General features: G+C 31.9%; 3 long non-coding RNA genes across 4 annotated transcripts; 1 reads left to right on the top strand and 2 right to left on the bottom strand.

Annotated features, from left to right (window-relative positions):
- Positions 1-5775: 5775 nt before the first annotated feature.
- Positions 5776-7316, bottom strand: LOC139905497 (uncharacterized). 2 transcript variants are annotated; one of them, XR_011780300.1, is made up of 2 exons: positions 7113-7316; positions 5776-7050 (listed from the first exon to the last, which is right to left on the bottom strand). It is a non-coding gene; the product is annotated as an uncharacterized lncRNA (long non-coding RNA). The 2 variants fall into 2 exon arrangements; XR_011780299.1 differs by having other exon boundaries at positions 5776-7060.
- Positions 7317-23874: 16558 nt separating this feature from the next.
- On the bottom strand, positions 23875-25149 carry LOC121119765 (uncharacterized). The gene is made up of 2 exons (XR_011780302.1): positions 24841-25149; positions 23875-24784 (listed from the first exon to the last, which is right to left on the bottom strand). It is a non-coding gene; the product is annotated as an uncharacterized lncRNA (long non-coding RNA).
- A 116-nt stretch (positions 25150-25265) lies between these two features.
- LOC121119772 (uncharacterized) lies at positions 25266-27066 on the top strand. The gene is made up of 4 exons (XR_005864845.2): positions 25266-25667; positions 25718-26009; positions 26062-26165; positions 26276-27066. It is a non-coding gene; the product is annotated as an uncharacterized lncRNA (long non-coding RNA).
- The last annotated feature ends 361 nt before the right edge of the window (positions 27067-27427 follow it).

Genomic DNA, 27427 nt, shown 5'->3' on the forward strand with positions numbered 1-27427 from the left:
GGACTCTACTATTTGGGTCACTGTGGAGAAGGAAACTAACAAACTCCATACCCAGATGTGGAATGACTGAAGGGCGCCATGGTAGCTGCGTGGGTCAACTTACCTGAGGAGTTAGTCATCAAGTCCTCCAAGGGCTTACAACGACGTGTAAATACTGTGATTAATCCTGAAGGTATCAATATTGAGTCACCAAGAATGCTAAAATCTTGTTTACTAGTAAAAACAATTTTCTTTTTAATTATTGAAAATAAAAGAAATATTAAAGAATTTCTAAAGTGACCTTTTGAGTCCACGTTTGCTGCCCGACCCTGTAAATGATTTCATAAACTGTTCAAAACTTGTTATATTTTATTGAATTATTATTGCCATATAAAAATCTTTTTGCTCTCTATTGGTCTATCCACAATAAATTCTTTACAATACGATCAAGGACACGCTCTAAGATTGACGTTGTATACAGTAGTCATATTATATATATATTTATAATAACATAAAATATCTTCAATTTACGTCATCAATTTGGTAATTAAGAGAAGAAGAAGTCAACGAAGTTGAGGTGACTCAAGGAATGTATAATTTATCGAGGCTAAACCACTTAAATGTATTAATGACGCAGGTAATGCATGGACGTATTTACTACCACAATGAATAATGATCCACCCTGAAGGTCTGTCAAATAGAATTTCCCATTTTAAAAATGTGTTTGAAATGATTCTGCTCTTTTTGTGAAGTACAATACATGATGGCTTATTAATGGAGGGTTTTGAATTTCGCACTCTTTTATTCAATTTACATATTATTATGCTTACTAATATAAGCCTGGTGTTGTCAAAAATTAATAAATATTAATGGATTTTTTTAATTTATTAAATTAATGTTTATCTCTGTGGCAATCAAAAAAGTGCTTACATGGTGGTAAATTTACAATCTAAGGTTTTTCTATATTAGTTAGATAAGTTATAACGATCAAAACGGATGTTAGAGACGAATGTAGTATTAACATTACAAATATGTCTTGTTTTATTTTTGCTAATGCCATTATTCACAAAATTGTGATAAAAAAAAATAGTTAGAAATACTATATTTTGTAATGCCATCTAGCATAAGCCAATCGTACTTATACTACGCGTAATACACATTATTAATACCATCTAGAGTAAAAATAATGGTTTACTTTTTACTACACCTATATATAGGGATAAGTAGGTAAATAAATAATTCATCCTAAGATAATTTCAATTACGGTAACCAATAATATTGGGTTTTGGTGTGAAAATCCTAGACCAGTCTGTAATCTATATAATTTCAACTGCTTCGGTCAAACTTTGATCTTGGTTGGTATTGCTGTAAAATTTGGTAATGTTCCAGTCCCTATTTATTTTATTCCTATTTTTTTTTTAAATATAAAAACAGAAACAAAAATATGAGCACTCTTTTTTTCTCTATGAAGAAAATCTTTTCTTTGACCAAGCTCTCTACTATCCAGATACCTACCCCTCTTTCGTCTGTCAACATCACTGCTTATCCTCTTTCTACTGATCGCTCCAAAATATTTTCAAGAAATTTCCTTCTTTGTTCTGACCTGTAACCTTTAATACATATATTAAACATTACTTTCACCACTATATTGAAACTAAAGATCCACCGGCTCATACCAAAGCAAGGGAACTTCCTTTGGATAAATTTAAAGCTGATGAAGAATAACTTAATTATATGTTAGAATTTGGAATTATACGGCTGTCTTCTAGTCCTTACTCGTCCCCTCTTCATATGGTACCTAAAACGAATGGTGATTGGAGGCCCTGCAGAAATTATCGAGTCTTGAATTCATCTAATATCAATTTCAAACCGATATCCAATTTCACATATTCAGGATTTTACTGCAAATTTACCAGAATTATCTATATTTTCAAAAATTGACTTGGTTCGTCCATATCACCAGCTCCATGTACTAGAAGAAGATATTCCCCAATACAGCAATTACTACAACATTTACTTAGTTAGAGTTTATCAGAATGCCATTTGGACTTCGCAACGGCGCTCAAACATTTCAGAGATTTAATAATCTAAAATGTAAATGTAAAAATGTACTTCAGAGGAACAATATGAAAAGGATCTTAAAAAAACTTTTTCAAAGTCTACAAGAATTTGGCTTCACAACTAACCCAGACAAATGTGAGCTTATGAAACTGTCATTGATCTTTCTCGCACATGCTATTGATTGCAATGTAATCAATAGCATGTTATGTACATGGTTTAAGCGATGGTTGATTTTCCTCGTTCTTCGTCACTACAAAAACTGCGTACGTTTATTGAAATAATAACATACTATAATGGTTCTCTCAAAACCTGTGCTACGATTTTGCTCCTCTGGATCAGAGAATGGGAGGCAAGAAAAGAAAGGACACATCTCTAGCGTGGTCCACTGAATCTTATTCAGCTTTTGATAGTGCAAAAATTGCAATTGCAAATGCAACTTAGTTAGTACATCCATGCCCTATCACTCCCATCGACGCATCAGACATTACAGTTGGTGTAGTGCTGCTGCAACAAACAACTCAAAATGAATGGCAACTACTTGCATTCTTTTCAAAGAAACTTAAATCCCCTAAAGCAAGATATAGCACATTTGGTCGAGAATTGCTTGCAAAATATCTTGTATTCAAGCACTTTCGCTACTTTGTTGCGGGGTGAAAATCTAATGTGCTTACAGATCACAACCTATTGAGATATGCACTCAAGTCTACGTCCAATAGGAATTTACCGCGTGAAATCAGGCACGTAACTTTCATAGTTCACAACCGATATTAGACATGTTCAATGTGTAGCAGACAAGGGGGACGATGGATTTTAGAGGTTGTCTCTTCATGTGGTTACCAAAGTGGATTTAGATACCCCGGCAAACTTGCAGAAAAGAATGAAGAACTTGAGGCACTACTTATATCCCACAACTCGTTTCTAAATTTTGAACTTAAATTATAACTTGTGATGTCTCTACGGGCACAGCACTTTTCCGAAAATTGCCCATATCTCATCAACGTGATCGACATTAAAGAGCTAATGTCAGCAATATTATTGATTTTTGTTGTCCAGAGTATTGAACTCACACTTGGAACCAACTTTGATGCTATGAGACTGAAGGTGTTCATCATCGGAGTGGCTTTTTATTTTAGAAAAACTGACAAAGACTTAAACGATACCAGTTGATACATATTATCTGCGTGGCTCATGAGCTCCATAACTTCGCAGAACTTGCCGTAAAAAAATTCCTATGACAAATAAATTAATATCAGAAATGAAAAATAAAACTTTTTAGAATGTTATACTAAGAAAACGTAGCTTTGGCTGCTTTTTATCAAACTCCCTTTCCTCCAGCTCCAGTAACTACACGTACAAACTACTGCTTCAAGCACTTCATAGTAATCATGAAATATTATTTCTTAAATTAGAGAAAGGAGATTATTAATTATGAATATATACTTGAAGAGCTTACAATAATTCATTACGTTTACGTGTTAACATCACCATGGTTAAGCTGGTAAAGCCTAAATCAAGATAGATCCAAAATGGCGAAATAAATATCTGAAAATATAGCATATAATGAATTGCAAGATTTAGCAAGTGTTGAAGATTCAATTTATAGCACCACTGCCATTATAAATTCCGATATAGAAATAATCTTCAGCATATTGAGTATCACCCATACCAAATCGCAAGCAAGGATTACAGTAAAAAGCATTAAAAATTTACTAACTTTCAAATGTAATTTTAAAATTTCTGATTTGTAACAGTAATTATTAATTTTTCGATAATAAATCATGAATACAATTTTGTTTATATCTAATTAATATTACTTTAGCAATACTTTAGTTTAAGCAATGGCTCATGAGGTTTTATAACTTTCCATGCCGGGTGGTCAAAAGAAATCTGAACACTTAATAATTCAAAAATTTATCAATTTTTTGTGATTGAAATTAATTTGTATCTAGATATATTAAAGTGTAAATAAATAGTTACAAAACAAAATTATTATGAGCTCTAGAGCTTACGTAGAAGTCGAGAAAATTACACTTAAACCTGATGGACAAATTTCCATTAGCAAAAGTAGTTGGGCCCCTCTAGGACAATTTCTACCCGTATGCATGTCCGAAACATTGCAAAGAGAGAAAGGCTTTGTAAAAACGCCAAACTGGATCTAAGCAAAATAACCCAAGTGATCCCCTTAGGTCCATGACATCCCATGTATGATATCCCAGAGTTTCCCACCAGACTGTCCAAATACCTAAAATAAGTGGGTTAAAAAAGCCCTGTGAGATTGGAGATGTCAGTTTAGATGAAATGAAAGAAACCCATCTGCTCTGTTTCAAAACTCTTTTGATTTCTTTTGAACTCTTTTCTAACACTTTTTGCCCCCTCTCAGCAGCCCTGATCCCAATCACCTCAATTACATCTTCAGGGGGTACCAGGTCTTCCACCACCAGCTGGAAGCCATCATTATCTCTAAGGACGGCTACATTATTGGTTAAAAGAGATCAGGCACACCCCTATTTATATTATTAATTTTGTTAAAACTATATTCCTAAGGATCGAATAAAAATGTTAAATTGACGCCATTATCACCAAGGCGCAGTATATTTTATATCAGCTTATGTGACTATAAAAGTAAATGATTTACATGGAATAATTCCTATATTAACTTTGTACTCGAGTAATTAAAAATTGCATAAAAATTGCAAAAATTTTAACTTAATTTCGCTTTGTACTTTCTACCTGAGATGTTTTATTGTGATATATTTGATGTGATTTCCTCGTTTTTGAAGTTTTTGTTTTTAATATTCTTGATTAATGTTTAATTGAATAAAGAATATTAAAGGCTGAAAAAAAAATTATATTTTCAAAATTCTATGAATAGAGAACTAACTACCTGCAATAATTGGAGTATTGCCATTGGGGTACTTGTAAACTCCTTCAAAAAAGGGATAGGGTTCAAATTTTTGACCCTCGCACGCAACGTGTTAAGTCAAAAATAACAGCTTAAATTTTCATAACATTAATTATTAATTAAAATTTGAATACACGAATGAGCTTTTCTGTTGTTTTTTTTGTTTTTTTGGATAAACATACGCCATATACATTGAGTAAAAGTATGATTCTACAAGTTGTTCTAATTATAATTTAGATATATTTAATTCTTATATCCTTTTTTTATTAAAATATGTTCCATTCTGCATATTTATCATCTACAAATAATTAGGACATAGATTCTGATGAACTTTGTGTATTAATCATTAGCTCTTGTTATTAATAATTATTTGGATCCATCAATTTGTTCAATTTTGTAAATTTAACCTGAATTTATAATTAATAACACTGTTCAACAGGAAAAGTGGTACAAAAACAGTGTATGCTCTATTTAATTAATTTAATCCTCTAATTCCAAATATGGCCTGATTTTTTCTCTCATAGCTTCGTGGCCTTCAGAAAAAGGACAAACACATTTTGTTATTTTTGGCTATTTTTTAAGGTTCAAAGTTGTTTTTTGCCCTTGGTGTTGAACATCATGATAAATTATCTTAATATATTTTAAAGCTGAATATTAAAAAATTCTATAACCATTTTTTAAATTTCTGCATCATAGTTTTAACTCCAGTTATCTTTGTTTCAAGTGGAAAATAGGTGATTTTTCTTCAAAGATTCATTGTTTTAAGACGAATACACCCTTATTCGTCTTAAAATAATGATAAATTGGAACTATCTTAAAATTCAACCTGCTAATTAAAACTGGAATTTGGAGTGTATTTGTGAATATGAAAAAGTTAGACATGATATTAAACAATCAATTTATTCAAGATGTCCTCCCTCAGCAGCCACCATCTTCTCCATCCTGCCCTAAAGGATTTGCATCCCCTGATGACTTCCGTGGAATCAACAGCATTCCACTCCCTCGTAATGGATCCCTTCAGGGCCGCGATGCTCTTGTGGCTGACCTTGCACACCTCCCTCTCCAACTTCCCCTACCAGTAGTAATCACACGGATTGAGGTCGGGTGAGTTGGAGGGCCAGGTGTTGCGATCCCAGAAAGTGATGTCGTGGGAGTTGAAGAGGTTAGTGGTCCTCATTGCGATGTGTGGGGGCGCTGAGTCTTGTTGGAATATGAACTCCCTCCCAGCGGCTGTATCCTTCATCCAGGGGATGACGAACTCCTCCATGACTTCGCAGTACCTTATTGCGTTAACTCTTTCCTTGGGATTGAAGAAGAAAGGAGGCATCGCCTCACCGGTGCTGCAGATGACACCCACGGGCACCACGGATGCCGGGAACTTTGTGGTGAAGACTGCAGGGACCTCTTCTCTCTCCTTGGCAATCCACCTGTCCTTCTGGACGTTGTAGTTCCTGTCGACAGTTCAGTTCTTCTTGTCGGAGAAGAAGATGATTCTTCCTCCATGGCTCTTCAGGTCATTGAGGAGACGCTTAACGTTGGTGAGCTCGTGGTCTTCATAGACGCCGTGAGGATGTGTTGTATGGCCATTCGGTATGACTTGTACCCGAGGTCCTCATTCACAGTCTTGGAGACCAGCTGATTGCTCAATTCACGGTTCTTGGCCAACCTGCACAAGGAAGTCCCCGGCGAAGCCTTGATAGACTTCCGGAGGCCTTCAAGGAAGTGGGGAGTGCGGATTCGGTCACTTCTCATGTTGTGGGCCTTGCAGCAGACCTTCCCCTCAACCTCCCAGGCATTGAAGACCCGGTACACCGTGGTCTTGGGGTAGTTAAGAAGCTTGTAGATAGCAGAGGGCTCCTCTCCTGCGCGAGCCAATTTGAGGATGGCGTCTCTCCTTGCTTGTTCCATGATGACTATTGTTTATTGTCAAAACCATTGTGGTGGAAGTTATAGTGTATTGTTCACGCAACCTTTTATATTAGTATGATTTAAACCCAAATATCCACATTATGGATCTGGATGAAGTTTAAAGTAGTTCCAATTTATCGTGGACACCCTGTAGATTCAAAAAGCTTAAAAGTATTCCATTTGATAGCTGAAAGTAAGAACTAAGAATGACTAATTACTTTATACATTTATCAAAAAGAAAAAAAGTATAAAAATAACTGACTTATCAAGTGAGACGAGAGAATCTACATCTGACAACTAAATACAGGGGTGTTTTTAGAGTTACCATTTTTGTAAGGATATTGACAAACTCTAGGGGAAAAATAAACAAAATTAGCGTTACTTATCTCGTTCAAAAAGCATTGGTCCTTGGCAATGTGATTTCAATCGAGGACTGGAGTAAAAAAAAAAACAGGGCAAGAAGAAGGCTGAACTGACACAAAATAACTACTGAATTAAGATCCTTGTTAAATATCGGCTACCTGCGATATGATTTTGTGGGGGAAGGGAGAGAGGGAGGGAGAATGAATTACAGCTATAAAGAAGGGAACTTGCTTCATTTAAAATGGCGTGCGTAAAATGGTTGATTGAGGGAAAATATTATGATTATATTTATGTTTTTTAACCTTTATTTAGATAGGAAATAATTTATAAAAATTAGAATTATCTAAAATTTTCTGGTGAAGGTGCATTTACAAAAATATAATTAACCATTATAGTTTAACATTTCCTCACCAGATTAAAACTCAAAAATATAAAATGCTCATATATCCATATAACCTAATAACATTTGCATTGCAAATAAATAAAATACAAATATATAACTTTAATAGCAAATATGCTTTTAAACTAACATCTAGTTCGTTATTTTTTTTTTTTTTTGCTCCTTCTAAAAAGTTTGAGTATTTTCTGCAAAGTTCCAATTTTTTTAGTTCGTTTAATGAATGATATCTAAGCTGCCCAGTACGTAGTACCCTTAATCGTCCTAGGAATCGTCAATTTGAACTTACCATAACTCGCCACTGCCAAAATTAAAATAGCAAGACCATCTCTTACAGTTATACTTCTTGTTAGCTCTTAACATTTAATAATGTATTCCCTATCGACTTAGGTTTAGGAGTACTTTCTTTATTTTTTGATGACACGCCGAATATAATTTTATTAACGATATTGTCCACCAGACGCCTCAGGTTGAAACAAATAAATGAGCTCAGAATTTGTAATGGTCAACATTCCGAAAAAGCGTTGTCTAAAAGCATTGAATAATTTACCACAATCTTTAGATTATAGAAGGCGCAGTCATCCTTACTTGAAAAGGATACTTAAACTTTGATGAATCATTTCATTGTACCGATGGGAAGATAGGGATAAGTTATGTTAATATATTCTAAAGCTGAATGTTACAAAATTCTAAAAACATTATTAAAATGCCTGCAACAAACTTATAACTCGAGTTATCCTTGTTAAAAGTAGAAAATATGTGTTTTTTAAAAAGAGGCTCATTGCTTCAAGACGAATATATTCAAAAAGTTTAAAAGTTTTTCATTGGATAGCTAAAAGTATGAACCTTAATTTTTAAAAAAGAGCCTCCCAAAACTCTCTATATCATTGTCAATTTGAGATTGCCTAGCTAGAAAAGATAGAAAGAAAGAGAAAGAATAAGATTAAAGATTTTCTCCGAGGACTTTCTTGAATGTACGTATTTTGGAATTCCTCACTCACTGAGGATATACAACGAGTCATCTTGTGTTCATGACGCTTGAAATATTTATTTATGCAGGTTGAGGCATATGTTAAAACAAATTGTACAATATATCCATTTCTTTTTCCTCTCTCCTTGTTTCTCTCTCTCTTTTTCTTCTCCCTCTTTTAGCTGGGGAATTCCAATAAATTTGGCCTTTTATTATTAGATCAATTCAAAAATGAGGTTTATCTTTCAAATATTGTTTTGGTCTTATCTCAAATTGACAACGCTATAGAGCGTTTTTGGGGAGGTTCTTTTTTTAAATTAAAGTTCATACTTTTAGCTATTCAATGATACACTTTTAATCTTTTTGAATCTATTCATCTTGAAGCTATGGGCGTCTGAATAAAAACAACCTATTTTCCACTATAATTCGAGTTATAAGTATGACGCAGAATTTTTTGAATTTTTTTCAAAATCCATAGCTATTCAGAAAAATTAATTTTCTTTTAAAAAAATTCAAAAATCCATAGAATTCACAAAAAGATTACTTTTTGTGAATAAATTTCAAAAATCCGTAAATATTCACAAAAAATTTTATTTTTAGGAAGCAAATTTTGAAAGTTAAATTTCAAATATTAAATTTTTTGAAAAATTTCAAAAATCCAAAGCTATTCAGAGAGAATTAAATTTTTTGGAAAAATTGCAAATATTAACTTTTTTCCTCTCCTACATAATTTATCAGAATAACAAAACCAAATTTCTAAGGAAATACATAAAATCCTTAATTTTGGGAGGACTATACCCCTTTTGGACGCCTTTGCAAACCCAGTTGGAAGTCAAATGGATCATATTATAAAATAAAAAAATTATACTTTAGAAGTTAAATAAAAACAGTGTATTAGCATTGGGTTATGAGCCCACTAAGTCCCCCGCTGGTATATTTCACAACTTATGGGCAGAAGAAGTAAATAGAGTCCCAAATGAGGGTTTCCTTTGACAATTACAATGATTTGGTTGTGGGTTTGAACTAGCTGCGGGCCATATTGACATATTTTTTTGTACTTTAATCCCCTATTTTTCAAACGTTATTTGTCCATTTGAGATGGCCCAGCAAAAAAGATAAAAAGAAAGAGAGAGAATAAGAAAAAAAAAAAAAATCTATTAAAACTTAAGAAAATATAAATCCGACTAGGAAAATTGTTTTCAATGCTTCGAAAACTCTGACAAAGACGAAATTCTGACAAAAATCCTGGCAAATACGACACGAAACAGTGACTAAAATACAGCTGTGACTAAGGCAAAACTTTGACGAACACAAACCTCTGACAAAGACAAAATAAACGATAACTATGACGAAACAATGACGATATCTGTCGAAGACAATATTATGACGCAATCTAAACTATGAGGAAGACAAAAGCTGACGAAATCATGACGAGGACTAATGACTGGCAATGACGAGACTAGACGAGACAATACGAAGACAAGACGAACCATATCGACAGTTGACAAAAAAAATGCAAGTGATTTTGGAGATACCGCCCATTGTAATTAAAATATATTATTCAAAGTTAATTTGATAAAAGGAATGAATAGCGTCATTTTATCCTTCATTATCGACGTCACGTCTCATCTACAGAGTTGATCCCGTTTATCACTTTAATCATTGTGATGTTTGCAAAGAAGAAATCCCCTAATTTGTCTACGCATTATATCTATCGTGCTAACAACCTGATTGAAGGTTACTTATTCTTCTTCTTCTTTTTTTTTCTTCTAGCAATCAGTTTTATAAATAATGTGTTTTCATGAACTAAATATAGTTCTAACTTGAAGGGCCCTCATTATGGTAATGTTCCGTGACTGAGACTCATTACCTGAAGAAAACAACAATGCTTATTAGAATCAAATCCCTAACGTTTTAAAGCTTGGAAATTCATATTAGTAGTCAATTATCAATACAAGTAAATCAATATGTACTAAATAATACTATACAATCTCATTAAGTATTTTGCCCATCTTTGTTCTTCAGCATGGCTTAAAAAATCAAAAACAACCTTGGGAAAACCTATACGTAGGGACTCCAGTTAATTAGGATTATCGATTCTTCCTGATTGGATTATGAGGCAAGATTCAATCCAATTAAAATGCTTTATTGAATGCAAAGCTATTTGAGTGTACATAAGTCTAATAGGACTACAACGTACACTAAAAATACATCAAGTTTTAATTAAGCTTGACACTAATTCTAAAAATAGATACTCAAATATAGGATTCGTGACAAGGTCAGTACTAGGATTTTTCTTGTTCTTTGTCGAGATATTGAATACTTTTTTCAAATTTTGACAAATATGACATATATTTTTTTTCAAACTGATATGCCGGTTTTTATTTTTTTGAATCCTTTGATTTTTAAAAAATACCAACTTTTTGCAACCGTCTTAACACTCCATTACTGAGCATTCTTTTTATTTAATGGTTAGGGACTGAATAAAAAGACCCCCCCCCCATACATGGTCAATAATTGAAGGATTATAATGATTACGTTATTATAATTTTGAATCATTTTGGAAACTATTCTACTACTTTCTAATTATTATTCTTTTTTCTCTCTCTTTCTATACTAAGAACTTTTTTTCCCTAGACTTAACTAGATGTTAATCCTATAGCAACTTAATATATTAAATGCATCTTACAATACATACAGTGGGGATTGTTTCGTGGTTTTCTACGTCATGTCTTACGATTGGGTGTCCTATCTCTCCATCCGGCATTTTACCTTCGTAGCAGACATCGTACGTGATGGAACCCCAAATGAAATACATCTTTTTGTCATTATGGGTATACTTTACAGTAAATGAAATGCCGGATGGAGAGTACAAGGGGAAAATAAATACCTGTATCTGTACAGGGGACAAATGTAACACAAGTTTTTCTATGATGAAAGAAGATCAACGCTATCTATTGAGTACAATGCTGGCTTCTGTTTTTCTTATGATCAAACTCATTATGGCCTAGACATCATGAGACTCTTTTCATTCAGTAGAGCTTTGACCATAATTACTTTTATGAAAATGATCTTTCATTCAAAATATTGTAATTTTACCTTATAAAATATATTATTTTTGTATGACTTAAATAAAATAAAAGAACTATTAAAAATCAATAGCTATTTATTGAAAAAATTAATTTTTTTTCCTCAAAAAATTCAAAATTCCACAGGTTATCTCATTATATTATCTATATATAATATATTACATCAAATAATATTTTTTTAAATTAATTTTCTTAATTTATGATTCAAAATTGATACTTTGAGCTGTGTAACCAACCGTGAAGAGCGTTCTGTGGTTCTTAGCGAACTGTCGTAGGCTTTTTGACAATATATATTCCTCGTACCAACCTTTATCAAAATTAATTTGCAACTTTTGCTATAATCCTGGTGACTAACAAAGAAATGAACAGAGGCAAATATATAACTTTGTTGCAAAGGTAATTAATGGAAAGAAGACCAATTAGTCTAAATATATTCAAACAATCACATACATATTTAAAATATAAAATTTGACATTTTTGAGTCAAACAAACTCTGGTAAATTGAGTAACAACAAATAGTTATGTAGTACCCTACTAGTATATAGTATTGTAAATTCCATATTCCCACATGAACAGTGAACACGAATTCAATTCAACTTCCACGTAGGATACATTAGTAATTATTATTATCATTGAATACCTACTGCAGACTTCATGGGATTTATTATCGTCAATAACCATGAAATTGTACATGTTGTTGCAAAATCATTTGTATTATTCATGAATAATATGTACCTAAAGGTAATTTCATTTTTACAACCACATGTTCATAAATTCTTTAAGCTGATTTTTATGTCCAGTCTTAATAAAATTTAATTTGTAAAGTCATCAAATTAAAAAACAGCACGCATAAAAGGATTTTTAATTTATACAAGACAAACAGTTTTCACTGTCTACCCTAATAGTTTGCAGTATTATAAATTCCATATATATAATTTGGGAGATAAAAAAATAAATTATCATTATTTTATGATAAGCTTGAAAATCACATAAATATAGAACAAACAGATCTTTCAAACGTTCCTTTCGGAGTCTTTTCCTAAAAGGGTGGTTTTGTCCTTTGAGTATTCAAAGAGGTGACTATAGATATGGGTGGGAATGGATCGCTATAGATTTTATTTATCAAGAGTAGATTGGTTGTGTTTAACGATTATTCAAATTCGATAAGAAATGAATATAATATCAAATTGTAAATAATGCGTTAAACACAACCAATCTACTACTCTTGATAAATATCAGAGGCACGACCCATTTGCATTATCTCTATTTTTCTGGATTTTTTGTACTACTATTCTAACGTAAGTGTATAGTTATTTGAATAAAAAAGATAAAAAAGGATTCACGTTAATACAAAAGGAAAATCCTTGAACCCTTTAAGTATCCAAATTAGTTTTAATAGAGTCATCAGATTGAATGAATTTCAGCAATGAGCAATGTTTTTTACTACAAAATCCGTACATTTATTGTAGGATACTTAACCCCTTGAAATATTTGGCACAGGAAGAGTGGGGGATAATTTTCGACCAGCTTTCTTGAATCTATCTATAAGTAGAGATGGGATCTTTGTAAGAGGACGAGAAGAAGGTTGGAGCATTCATATGGTAATACAAAAACAAACCTTGTTTATATCAGCTCCCTGTTATATGGTTCTGGGAGACAAAAATGAATTACTGCCCTAAATAGGAGAAACTTCCACATTTAAAATGAAATTAGTGCAGGTAAATTATTTTAATTACATTTAAATTCCTAAATATTTAATCTATTATGATTTTTTCAATCAATTTACAATGATATATATATATATATGTAAAACCTTTCTCTAACTCACACCTGAGCCAAGTACTATTATTACATATATTTAAAAAAAAAGATATATGTATTAAATATGTGAAGAAAATGGGCTAAAAAGGTTCAGGGCCTATGACGGATACTTTTTTTTCTCTGAAGTTATCCAACAAAAGAATTAATTTCATTTTGGAGTCCCAAATATATAATAAGACAATCATACACTACATTTATATATTCATACCAATGATCTTTAAAATTATGCATTCATGATGCATTCTTAAATTCTTCTAACAGAAAAGTAATATGCATCATTTTTGTAGAACTAATTTAATAATTAGTTGTACAAAAAATTAATTTGAAGAAGAGTCCAAAATTAATTACCCTAGAGTACAAGGAATTCCCTTTAATGCAGACATTTTTATGTACCTTAATAAATAATATCGAAAAGGTACAGTACCCCCTATGACTTTTTTTTGTACATTTGTTTTTACTCGCTAGATGACTTTTGAGTAGAATCAATCTTACTTTTTTAAATTATTAACCCTACACAATTAGAAACATTTTTTGAAAAAGAATTGATGTTACACTCAATAAATTGAAATAGTATCAACTCACTGAAAATTAAAACTGTATTTCATGGTCAGATAATGAAATGCTTGAATTCCTTAAATGTAATATCCTTTTGGATTGAAGGAAGCAAGAGTTGATGTTATTATAAATACCCAAGAGTGGAACTCATTTTTAATAATTTAGATTTTTTTTTAAATTTTGAAAGGACACAAATTTAAAATTCAATTAAGATAAGTGGGTATTTATAATTAACTGTAAAAATATGACTCAAATACCTATTGTCAATCGTGCGCTGAGGGAATTTTTTAATAATTTACAGCTTAAAATAAATGTGATGGCACAGAGATCAAACAACGTCATCATGGATCGTTTCTGAAAGGATGTGTTCCACAAGAGCTGGACATGATTAACTTTGCAGAGTAGCTTTACCCTACTTAATAAATTTAATTTGAGTTCTTCTGGTCTTATTGTTGGGTTCTTGTATTGCTGTATCACTATAGTGGTCAAGCAAATTTGTGAAACCTTTTTTAAACTTTTATTTTTAAAGGTTGAAGTTATTAATTTTTGCAGTTCCCATCATGATTTTTTCATAACCGTCTAGTCTAAATAAACAACATTCAATCGAATTATGTAGTGGAGAAAAAATATAATATTTTTTTTTTTTTAATTGAAAACATTATTTTCAGAGGAAATTTCACAGTTGGAGTGGGTTCCACATCTCCCTTATCTTTTGCCAAACCCCGATCTGTTTGGGGCCCGAAATAGCTCAAATGGACTTTCATCACTGAAGAGGATACATTTCCAGTCATCTACAGTCCAGTGTTTCCGCTCACGACACAATTGAAGACGGGCCTTCCTTTGGTTTTCTCAAAGTTTGGATTGCAGACGAGGTTTGTATGGCAAAACATTCAAAGAGTGCCTCAGATAGTTGTGAACAGATGACTTGGCTAATGGATAGCCCTATGAAGTCAATCTTGGTGCAAGTTTCCTTGTGGATTGCCTCTTTTTGGTCAAACATTTTGAAATCACCAGTTTGGGAACTTTACTAATTTTTTTCTACTTTGTTCGACCCATCTGATTTGCAAGGGATTATCCATCCTTCTTTTTCTTACACAAATTCTCAATGCTCCTGTGAGTAATCTGTAACCTTTCAGCAATGTCTCTCTGGCTTGATCCACCCTCTATCATGCCAATAGCCTTGCCCCTTGTCCCAATGAGTGCTCTCTAACCACCATTTCGGATATTGAATTTTAACAAACATCTTGGGGTGTTTTCTGAGCCATTTTATACTGATATTTTTAATACCACCATCAATTTTTGAACATACTGTAGATCTAACCTAGCTTATGAATTGAATAATTAAATGAGAGAGAAAAAAGAAACATATTAATAAAGCGTGTTCGTGTGACCTTACCATTCTTGACTTCTGTCATCTTGAGGGTCTAGAACAATAAAATTAAATAAGGAGAACAACCATTTTTCAATAAGATTAAGGAGTATCTGAGTATTGCCGGGTATTTGGATGTCAAAATGTGCTCAACAAATATCATAACTTAAGTCTTTACTGTCTATCAAAGATATATGTATAAAGTCAAATTTGTATCAAGTGGTCTGGCAAGATAAACTGAAAAGAACGATTGTTTATTGGAGGTGATCTCTCAAACCAAGTTTCCTATGCTGTAGCAATTCTAACTTTGAAAAACAAGTCAAACCCGTTAGACCAGGTTTGACAATAAATATTTAACCTAGTTAGATATTTATAGTCTATATATGAGACCATAATATGAAGAAAAAAAATGCTATTTCATCATTCAACATTGACAAAAATAATATTTTTTTGAAAAACTATCATATTTTTATTGTCTTTAATTGATCCAAAACTAAATTAAGCCATTTTGTAGGCAGTTCTAGTACCTATTAATTATATAAAATTCTGTTTTTCTTTGGCATCAAGTTGTATTCAATTCAGATCATATGTCTTTTTATATCCTTAAAGCCTCATAACGACCTATTGGAAATGTGTCTATTATATTTTAAATATGAGCTATGAGACTCCAAAATAGCGTTTCCCAATTATTATATTACAACTTTTAACGTCATTGAAATTTCACCATTGAATAGTAGGGATCATGAATATACAAATCAACAGCGAAAAAAAAAAATGTTGGAAGTACTCATGTTTTGAGGATACCATTGGGAAGTAAGAAATATTATTCAAGTTCATTGACAATATAATTACTTCATAAACAGCAACTTATTTGGAAGGATAAAGAAGGTAAACAAGCAAAACACATCGAAAATATGGTCACTTATTAAATCTATGCTATTCATTTAATTTGACAATACAGATTATTTAGCTTTTGATTATTATAACTTATATCGACTGCTAAATTGAAGTTGTAGATATTCCTGGTATTAATATAAATATTAATACCAGGAATAACTATAAGACTTATTATCGTGTCAGTTGTCCTGGGATTAGGTTATATTCTTAGCTATACATAGATACCACATGAATTTGGACAAACTGATTCCTTTTGAATATTGGTTTAATCCCAATTCTAACTATTGAATAATCTTTACGTTTCTTTAGTTTTTGGGTGTTTGATTTGAATTATACTCTTTTCCCCTGTGATCATTAAAACACTATTTATATATATTTAAAATCAGTTTTGTTTCATTCATGACTAATGACTTTTGATTTACTTTTATCGAGTACATACTACAGAGTATGCTGAGATACCCTCCTTTTTCCAAAAGGCGAAATAAAAAAATTAAATTTTGGTTTCATAATGAAATTACACATCTAAAGTTTTGTTTTAACAGTTTTAAAAATCCTATCAGATAGGTGGTGTACACCATTGTCTGTACGTTGAACTTCTGTATTGTAATACCTAGTGATTTTTTTATTTATTTATTATTCATTAAGATTACGGGAAAAGTTAAGGAACATTTTTGACTTTTTCAAAAAATCAGAAAACCAAGCCCCCTCCCCAAAAAAAAAAAAAAAAAAAATATATATATATAGTCCTACAGATGGTTCCTTACTGCCCCTATACCAAAATTCAGTATTCTAATACCCGGTGATTTTTTCATATTTTTGTTTCCGTTAAATTATTCTCCATTGAGAGGTTTTAGATGGCCATTTTTTTAAATAAAAAGATACAAAATTTAATGAACGATATATCTTATTTTACAAGTGTGAATGATTGTTTGATTAAATTATTAGTTATTCGATATTTCTCAAAGGTTTTCAATACTTTTTGTGTATATATTAATCAACTTTAACAAAACATATTACTCGTAAATTAGGATACACCCTTATTCTAAAAAAAATATAAAGAGTCTGCAATAAAATGTCTACCACGAAAGAAGGAAAAACGTGATCAAATGAGTAACCCCTTTATGTAAGCACAAATTTTGATACATTCTCAATAAGGGGTAAATTGAAATATGTAGAATGTACCCAGATAAATGCATTTGTATTTCGCAAATAACCGCATTATGCAAATACCTTACGTTATATAAAACAAACATAAGGAAAAGGAGGTATCAATTATTTGAACGCACAAATATATGTAACCACATAGTAGGGATGTGAAAATAAACTCTTTTGAATGACTTGGTTCTTTATCTGTTGTTCATAAAAGAACGACTCATCATGAGTCGTTCAATCTTTCTTTTTTAATTAGTGATGCAAATCGTGTGTATTTTTTTACCAAGACTGTTTTTTTGAGTTGGTAAACTTAAGAATGCCTTTTCTTATGCTAAGCTGTTGTCCTTATTATTTAACTCCTAATTTGTGAATTTCCTTTTTCCACTAATTTCAATTATATTCAAAACGTGATTAAACTTTCGTGTGGGCTAATTCTTGCCAATGGCATTAGTTTTTTTCCTTATCTCCCTCCTCTTGTGTCACTGCTGACTGTTGTTGATCTAATTAAACGTAATGACAGCTGAGCTACTCTCCTTCAAAACATTTTTCAAATTGTCAGGGTTACCATGTTCATTTTCGGTATTAATTTATTTTAAAATGTCCAAAATACACTCGATTTTCATGAATATCAATAATAATTTAATAGTATATTAGTAACCCTGCTATAACTATTAAACAAAGTGATGAAGTTACATGTAACTATTAGATATAAAAACATGTACATAGTGGAAACAATATTGACACCCGAAGATCATAAGTTGTAAGAACTCTCATATCTTTTTCAAAAATAAAGGCAAACACAAGAAAACGTTTGCTAAGTTTATTTACTTTTGAACTATTAACTTAGCGAATAAAATCTTCTCTATTCTCAATGACCTTCTCTAGACAACCTCAGAATCAATTCTTGACATCCTTGCCTGTTAATATTGCGAACACGTCTATGATTAGTTCGTAAGGAACTCCTTGGTGTTATGTTGAGCTCGGTTAATGTATCTCATTATTAAGATATGCGTAAAGACAATCGTTTTGTAATAGTTTTTTGAAATTGAATAAATTGTTTATTACAAGAATTCTTTAGTTTTACTCTTGTATCACAGGGGTTCATTTTAAATGAATCGTTCATAAATATCACGCCACTAGAACATAAGCATAAATACTAAAGTAGTTGTACACATATACAAAATACATACAATTAATTTGTGGTTGTTGTTGTTTTTTTCAAAATATTTCTTAAACTAGACAATATTAACCACTATTTCAGTCACAACTCCCAGACTATGATACTTTACGTATTTACAGGGTGACTGTTTATAATATAAAAAGAAAGATGGTACCCGAAGAATAGGTGGATAGACATGCGACTCTGAGAGAAATCCCTCATTCAATTACAATTTTGTGAAGGAGGTTGTGAAGGCCTCCTACTGAATAGTATCTGTCTCATATAAACAGCTTCCATTTTTCCAGGATGAAAATGTCCAGGAAACCATAAAAAAAGAGGTGGAAGGTTTTGAAGCAGGATGGTGCTCCAGGGCTCACCTCAAAAGTAACTCTGGAGTTCTCCGATAATAATGTGTATCTTTTGGGGAATAAAAATAATAAGGAACTTGAATGGGTACTTGGTAGAGAGCGAAGCCTTCACCTAAAATCAAATTAAGTAATATATCTTACTTTTTTCGAAGTTATGATCGATTATGCATCTTTGAAGTTTTGCGTTTTCTTGACCTTAACCTCTCAAAAATTTAATTGCCTCTTACTGTACCAATATACCTATACCAGAAAAATAAATAGGTGTTAAAACATAACCTCCGTTCAACTTAGCTGGAAGCGGTAAAAAGTTAATATGTCCCGCCCTACTGTTTGTATCTCAAACTTCTGGAGTATACCTTCGGCTGCAAATTGATAATAAAGCCTGTATGTACAAAAGTATTGATGCCCTGAAAACACAGTCAATGAACGATGTGCAAAGATCTCCAAGGCTTATAATAACGACTGGGTATATGGACTTACAGAAGAGATTATGCATTGCCCGTGCCGCCAATAGGGGTTGCCATATTAAATTATAATATTCTTTTTTGTATTTTTTGACAATTATCAATTTTGATTTATTTCGAAGCGGCTTGTTGTTCTTAATAATGTCAGAATGTATACATTTTTACTTTACACGTAGTATTTACATTATAAGATATATTCTTTTTCTCAGCTGATTGTATGTATTAAAATAATCATTTCCTGTATCATTATAATCAATTAAATCAATTTTCATTCTTACTTTTATAAAGAGATTTACAATGATTTATTATTTACTTAACGTAGCCACGTAATATTACATTTGAAAATACTTAATGGAGGATTGTTTTCAATACACTTATCTTATTCAGTGACAAGGGATTATGTCTACATAATTAGGAATAAATATATCCTGAATTAAAGAACTTCCCTTCAATAATTTATTTTTCTTAATTTTCTATGTTTCAATTTGCGAATTTTTTAGTACAAGGAATAAAGAGATATACGAGGTTGGCCTAAATAGTTTACAACCTTACCATGAAGATATCATCGCTCTAAATAAAAACTTGTCCCGGAATTCACATTTATTAATATTCCTATTTAATTAAATAAACCCGTGGTGTTCAAACTGGGGTATATGAGCTCCCTTTACTGGTACGTTGAGGAACGTCGTAAATAGGTTAAAATTTTGTTATTACACATTCAGCTGTATCATAAAAGTGATACTTGGCGAACTTGATATTTTCTTAGGTGGTATACACACGGTCGATTTTACAATGAGTGGGGCTTAAGACTAAGATATATGTATGGATTTTTTTTTTTTTTTAAATAATTTTAAATATCAAATTTCATTTTTTTCAGAGAATAATTTAGAATTTTGTATCTAGCAGAGTCTATTTTAATGTTAGCAAAGTCCCATAATGCAGGGCATTTTTTATGTAGTTTGTTATTTTTTTTAGAAAAAATTTAGTATAAAAGGATTGTTGTGGGTTAATGACCTTTTTTGAAAATGGTATTTTTAATCTGATTCAATGACCTTTTTTTGTATATGTTGTGTTGAAGTTGGGATTATGTACGTACATGTTGCAATCAAAAAATGAAATTTCAATTATTTTAAATGAAGGATTTAAAATACTTAGAATAATGATAATGCAATAAATGAATATTTCAAGGATGATCGAATTATTAATGTTTTGATTTTAGACTATTTTAATTCAAAGTTGTAAAATATAAGTAATATGTGACACTTTATAAAGTTCAAATACCATTATAATACCCATTATCTCATTTGTACATAATGACCAGATTGGTTTTGTGAATCAAAATGAAATGATAGCATCATTTAATGGTTGGTAATTAGAATGACTAATCTTATAATTGATCAATGGATTTTTAATTAAAATATTTCACACATTTATTATTACAAATCCCTATTTAGTCCCAAAGTACTAAATTTTGAGGGGAAAAAAAAAAATTGAATACTTGAGATTTGTTCAGAAACTGTTAAGGGTTATGTTTCTTGTTCTGCGACGCACGTCACTCTCACGGTAAAACTAGTATAGAAAAATAAGTTTGAAGGTAAAATGGGCTGTAGAATTTAGTAATCCGTTGACATAACTTAGTCAGTTAAAGAGGAGTAGCTTTGGCGTTCAATTTGGAAACACCTTAAATTACTTCGTACTAAAAGATGTCCCTGTGATAAGTATTCTATCTTATGCTGGCCTTACTCTGAATTACACCCTCTCCCAAAAAGTAATGGAAATGATTAAGATATGGTAAGAAGGGAGGTCAAATCTCTTTGAACAAGTTGTCGGAACACAGTTTTGGACTGTCTTTGGAGTTGTGGGATAGAGTACAGTCTTCCTGTAAAATACATCATCCATTTGTATAATGTTATTTGAGCTAGGGTAAGACGACATCAATGCTGCATGTTTTTCTATTTTTTAGGGACTCACATCTACGATCTTTTGTGCAAAATCGCCAAGGGGGCTTTGAGTAAATCAATTTGCTCATGATGCTCCGTAGGGTATGGGCTATATTCCTCCTCCCAATAAAAGAAAATTTTAATTATTCCTTTATAATTTATTATTGGAAATTTTTTGAGAATAGCTATAAATTTTTTTCAAAATTTTATTAATTAAAATTACGTGTAAGAAATTTCTTTCCGAAAATTACATTTTCTGTGAAGAGTTGTGGATTTGCTAATTTTTTTTCTAAAAATATTAATTTTTCATTTTTTTTTTTTTTAATTTAAAAAAATAACCCCTCTCAAAATATAATCCTGCAGACGTCTCAGCATCAAAACTAAATTTCATTTAAAAGTTTAAAGGTTCATTCAATATAATCATTTTCAACTACGTGTGATTACATATTATAGCGTCACTTCGTACGTATATACCTTAATCATATCCGTTCTTCATTATACTAATTATTTTTCAAATTACGTTTAACTGATGATAGTTTTCTTTTATCGTTATCCCTTATGGTTCGTTAAACAACATCAATAATAATAATAAAAACGGAAGAAGTATTCAATTGTCCACATGAATAATAACTACTCATCTTATTTTGTAGGTCAATCTTAATAACTTTATCGAGTAAGTATACATATGTAAAACCATTTATACTTTTTGATGAGGTGGAAGAGGAGCTGAATCATAATTGCCTTTTTTTTTTTTTCCATGAACAATGATTTAAACTGCAAAAATAAAGAAATCAAGAACTGTATATTTTTGTACATAGGCACACTAATTCCGAAGGCTTTAAAAGTAATTATCCCAAGTTTTATATGGTTTTGTCTTCTAAGAATTACATTTATTGAAGGAATCACCTTTCATTTAAAGGCATTTTTGCTTCTACTCACATATGGCATTCAAACATAATTCATCATAACCTGAGGAGGACAATAAAAAACTTTTGCACAAAAAGGGTTTTTGTGCAATTAAAATGTAAAGTATATGCATATTTCTATGTTACTTCATGACATCAAGGATGAAGTCAATAATGATGAATATCCTTGAGAGTCAGTTATACTGGGCCGTGGAAAAGTTTTTAAACAAGTTATAAAATTTACTACCTCAGCAATTACTACAATAATTTGATTCATTTTTCCTTACAAAATTATTTATGTAGAGTCTAATCTTTTTCTTTACTTTATAACCAAAACATTATATAAGGGTTTAATATCATGTCGCAGCAACAACAAAGGCAAAAGATTACAGGCTTGTTTGTCACTGGAATGTCCGCAAAAACATATATTGCTTCCAAATATAGCTCAAAGGTAACTGTCTACCGTGCCAAGTACCACTTGGAGATCACAGGAGTGGCCGACCAAGAAAATAGAATACTGAAATTGTAGTCAAGCCTTTAAAGAGCATCCGTACATTTCCATGTCAGAGATGGCCATCTATGTCAATTTGTCAAGGTCAACTGTGTCAAGGTACATCGAAGTGGCTAATTGTGTCCCTCAAGGATCCCAAAATGTACAACATCGGAGACCAGAGATGTTGAAACAGTGAATCATTAGTTCAGTTCCAGTTTTTGTGTAAAACTAGATTTGAATCCCCTAGATCATTGTATTTTGTAGCAAGTAAAGTCTCTGGCCTGCAGAATCCGACTTTCAAAAGTTGAGCCCTTAAAAGACCCTGTCAATGAGAAGTGTCAGAGGCCTGCATCAGATGAAAATCATATAAGATCGCAAAAATAATAAAAAAAAGCAAAATAATATGCTTAAAATTCTTAAGTGGATCTACAGAAATTTGAATAAAAACCTATAAATTTAAAAAAACATGACAATAGCCATGAGTGTGAGGATCATGCTCTAATACCATTTTCCTATTCACCTTTTACGAGGAAGTAGTAAGTAAATCCAAGGTCAATTACAATGTAGGCCAATAAAAGAATTCTAAAGAAACCCCTAAATAGGTCAAAATATTGACTTTAAAAGTTGTGATCAATTATATTCATGGTAACTTTCATTAAATGATTAAATATTTAGGTATATGCTTTTGTATCTTTGTTAAGCCTTTACCTCTTTTTATTGAAATGTATTGTGAAAACTGCAACGGACATTCCTATCTTTACAAAAAGAGCTTTAAAATATTTCTTCAAAGTCATGCTATGGTGCATTATATGTACATATTTTATGGAAGCAATAAAGAATCATATCTGATGTTCCAAATAGTAACATATAATTATATTCCTTTATGAGGAAAATTTAAGGATGTAACAATGTACAAATGTTTGATTAATCTGTTCTGAAGAGGGTTCTGATCAAACTAAGGAAATAATTTAGTACATATCTATATTGTATAGGGTGTTCAGGATACATGAGGAACAATTTCAGTATATCTTGGCTTCTAGAGGTTGTGTGATAAAAATTCCAGTTCCGAATAGCAATGTGTGTTGTTAGTACAAAAAACTTTTTTTTTTTTTTTTTAAATCAGTCAACAGTTACAAATGGAGCAGGCCAAAATAACCGTTAACCGCGGGATTCACTGTGCATGATATTATCAAGCTTCTCAAGTACTCGAAAAGTACAGTTTACCGGGCGTGTGATAAATTTGATGCCGAAAGGAAGACCCGAAGGAAACATCACAAGGTGTTTGCTGAAAAAAACTATCCCCCAAGTTCGTGGAGTGGCTCAAAAAGTCAATTGATGCAAATCTGACCACCCCATTGCCAAGCTTGCAAGGACAGGATCGTGACCAAGACGGCCATCAAGAAAGCCATGAGTGTTGAGCTGGGATTTTTCTATTGGCTCAAGACTGCCAATTGTCTCCTTACGGAGGACAAAAAGGCCACCATCGTGATCAATGACAAAAAATTATCAACTCGATGAAATCCAATAGTAACCTGCAATAACCCATGCGATTTCTATCTCTAATAGAGAATCGAGCATGAGACCTGTAACAAGTATAATTCGTCTCTTGAGTCCCTTAAGAAGTCCATTACCCGTAAAATTTCTAAACGGGATCCGCAGGAGGGGGCCGTGCGACCGAATTTTACAAGAAAGGTGGATATCATTAAAAGTGATTGAATACCAATAAATGTTGCCTTTAAATAATAATAAGTAGTTTCTATGAAGAACTATGAATCCATTAACATGGCATTAAGAATAAGAATATAAATAATAAATCGTTAAAAAAAGCGTCACAAATTAAATGTCTGAAAGTAACACTATTCAACCAAATCTTATAATACTAACCATAATACCTCAAGGCCTTATCGTTGACAATAAAAAAATTATATTCATATCATGTTCAATTATAGGTACTATGGTAGGCATAATTCTCGAAAAAATCCTACTAATAGCCTAAATCGTAATACATTAATTAAACCATAATATAAACAAATTAATAAATGAGCTACCAAAGTAGAAGAATGCACCAACAATCATACGGGGTTGGGAGCAGCAATATCCGTAGGGTTTCAATATCTAAAAGAGAATTAATTTTTTTTAGCACAAACTACGATTGAGCTGTGAACCTACCCACATTGACTTCAAGATAATTTCTCAAAAGCACGATTTTATTTGAGCTACGTCGTTCCATAATCCATTAATAATAATTTACTAAATAAATTAATTAATACAGTAAGCGTTACCTTTAACAGATGCTGAAAAGTAGGAGATCACTACGATAGTGTAGATGCAATACTTGATCATGATTGAGATGATTTTCCTTCTTAACAAAAGAGTCAATGAATAAATTAAAACGATAGAAAATAATCATTAATTTTTTTATCTACGTTCTTAGATAAGATAACCTCACATATTTTTTTGTAGGGAAGGTACTATTGTATACGGGTTTTGATATATGACAAAGCCTCATCTAAGTAGCATTATTTTTGCGCAATTTTCTTTTTCTTCTAGTATCCGTGCAACTAGCCCAGTTTTTAGGGATCTGTGGAGCAGTTCAATAAGCCTGTTTGATTAAGGATTATATGATGTGATCGTCCTATTTGCGATTCCAAGTGCCCTGCAACCACACGTCCAAATAGCACTTGTGAATTGCATTCTTCAGTAAATTTTTCGATATCAAAACGTAATTTAGTGTAAGCATAGAAAAGTGATACCCTTCTTAAAGTCTCTTTGAATCCCGGATGATTGTCTTTGTGGCTTGAATGAATAATTCATCGGCGAATTTCTGGAGAGGACACCACGACACGAAAGAAGTATTCGTTGCCAAATCCTGCAAGTAAAGTTTCTGAAACAAACTTAAGACAAGGTTTAACTTTAAAATTTAAGAATTTAGGGACATGGAGTCTTTGATCTTCAATGACATCTGGAAGAAAGTTGGGACTTAATTTGATGTTGTTGACATTTCTCGAAAGAATAGCGGCGGTGTAGTTTAATTTTCTTGAAACATGATCAATCCTACAATTAAACTCTGCTACATATGCAAATGTACGGAATTGTCTTGGAGTCTAGGAGGGAACGCGGATGTCTATCACAGAAACAGGTTTATGATCTGTGAATACTCCAAAATTTTGTCCATCTAATGCCCACAGAAAATGTTTAATGCTTTCTTTAATAGAAAGTAATTCCCTATCAAAATTTGAACCTATTTGAATATTTCTTTTGCGTTTCAGATAAGGAATTAGACCAAAATGCTAGTGGTTGCCAGCCCCATTCACTTTCTGTTCCAGAATGGCTACCATTCCAGTATCAGACGTATCTGTTGTGAGGGCTAAAGGTAACGAGTTGTCCTGGAATGAAAGTTGAGTACTTGAGGATAAACTATGTTTTATACCTTGAAATGCTCTTTCACATTCATCACTCCATATTAATTTAATTTTTTTCAAGAGTAAGTACCCAGCCGGAAGTTTTAAGCTGCAACAAAACTGCATTTATGGAATCCAATGTGCATTCCTCGAAGATATTTTTAATTCCCCTCAAAACAGAATCAATGAGTCGTTGGAATGTCCGGGCAGTGTTTTTAAACTCATACGGCTTTCTCAAGTACTCATACAAGCCAAATGGCGTAATGATAGCTGTTTTACTGATGGAGTCTTCACTCATGGGTATTTGGATTGTAAGGTCTGTGCAAGTCCATTTTACTCAAAAATGTCATCCCTCTTAAGTTGACCACGAAATCCCTAAATTTGAAGGAGGATATCGCTCTAGATCCGTCATGTTATTTAATTGACGATAATCACCACACATTCGCCAGCCTCCTTTTGCTTTAGGTAGTACATGAATAGCTGATGAGAAATTTGAAGAAGATGGGCGAATTATTCCCTTCTCTAGAAGTCCATCAATTTTGTTTTTAACAAAATTGAGTTAAACACAATCCAGCTTGCGGGATTTTGCAATGCAGGAAGGAGCCTTAGTTTCGATGTGATGTTCAACTCCATGACTGTGTAAGATTCAGCGAATTTTTATCATCGAAAACTTTTAGATTTTAGATATTGAGATTGAACCAATTGCCTTACAATAATGCTGCTCTTCTCCTAAATATTCTTCAAATAGTCAGTGTGACCACATAAACTTTCATTTGTTTAAATTTTATAATATTGGCAAATCATACTATTTTCAACTATATGCATAAATAAGACAAGTAAATCCAACCCTCAGGGCCGGTTTAAGTGTGAGAAGGGCTCTTATCTTATTACTCTCATAAGACACATAATTTTTCAATTTGATTTCTTATACAGGTGTATGAAGTAGAAATGGGAATTTCTACTTCATAGGAATGAGATAATAATGATAACAGACTAAAAAAAATGAATACAATTTCCAGTTTGTCAACTCCCAAAAAACGGTTCAGCTAGAAAGCAAGAGTGGTTCATTTGAGTTGGAATCTGAAAAGAGTTTTTTTTAAATTTCTGAAGCGTTGTCATTATTTTTTTAATAATAAATAAACATTCTAGTTCAAAATTATCACCCTCAATTATAACCCACCATCCCATTTGTTTTCCTTTGAAACATAAAACAACAAAAAAGAATTATAATAAA

The sequence above is a fragment of the Lepeophtheirus salmonis genome, chromosome 1 (assembly GCF_016086655.4).
Source record: "Lepeophtheirus salmonis chromosome 1, UVic_Lsal_1.4, whole genome shotgun sequence".
In the NCBI taxonomy this organism is placed as follows: domain Eukaryota; kingdom Metazoa; phylum Arthropoda; class Copepoda; order Siphonostomatoida; family Caligidae; genus Lepeophtheirus; species Lepeophtheirus salmonis.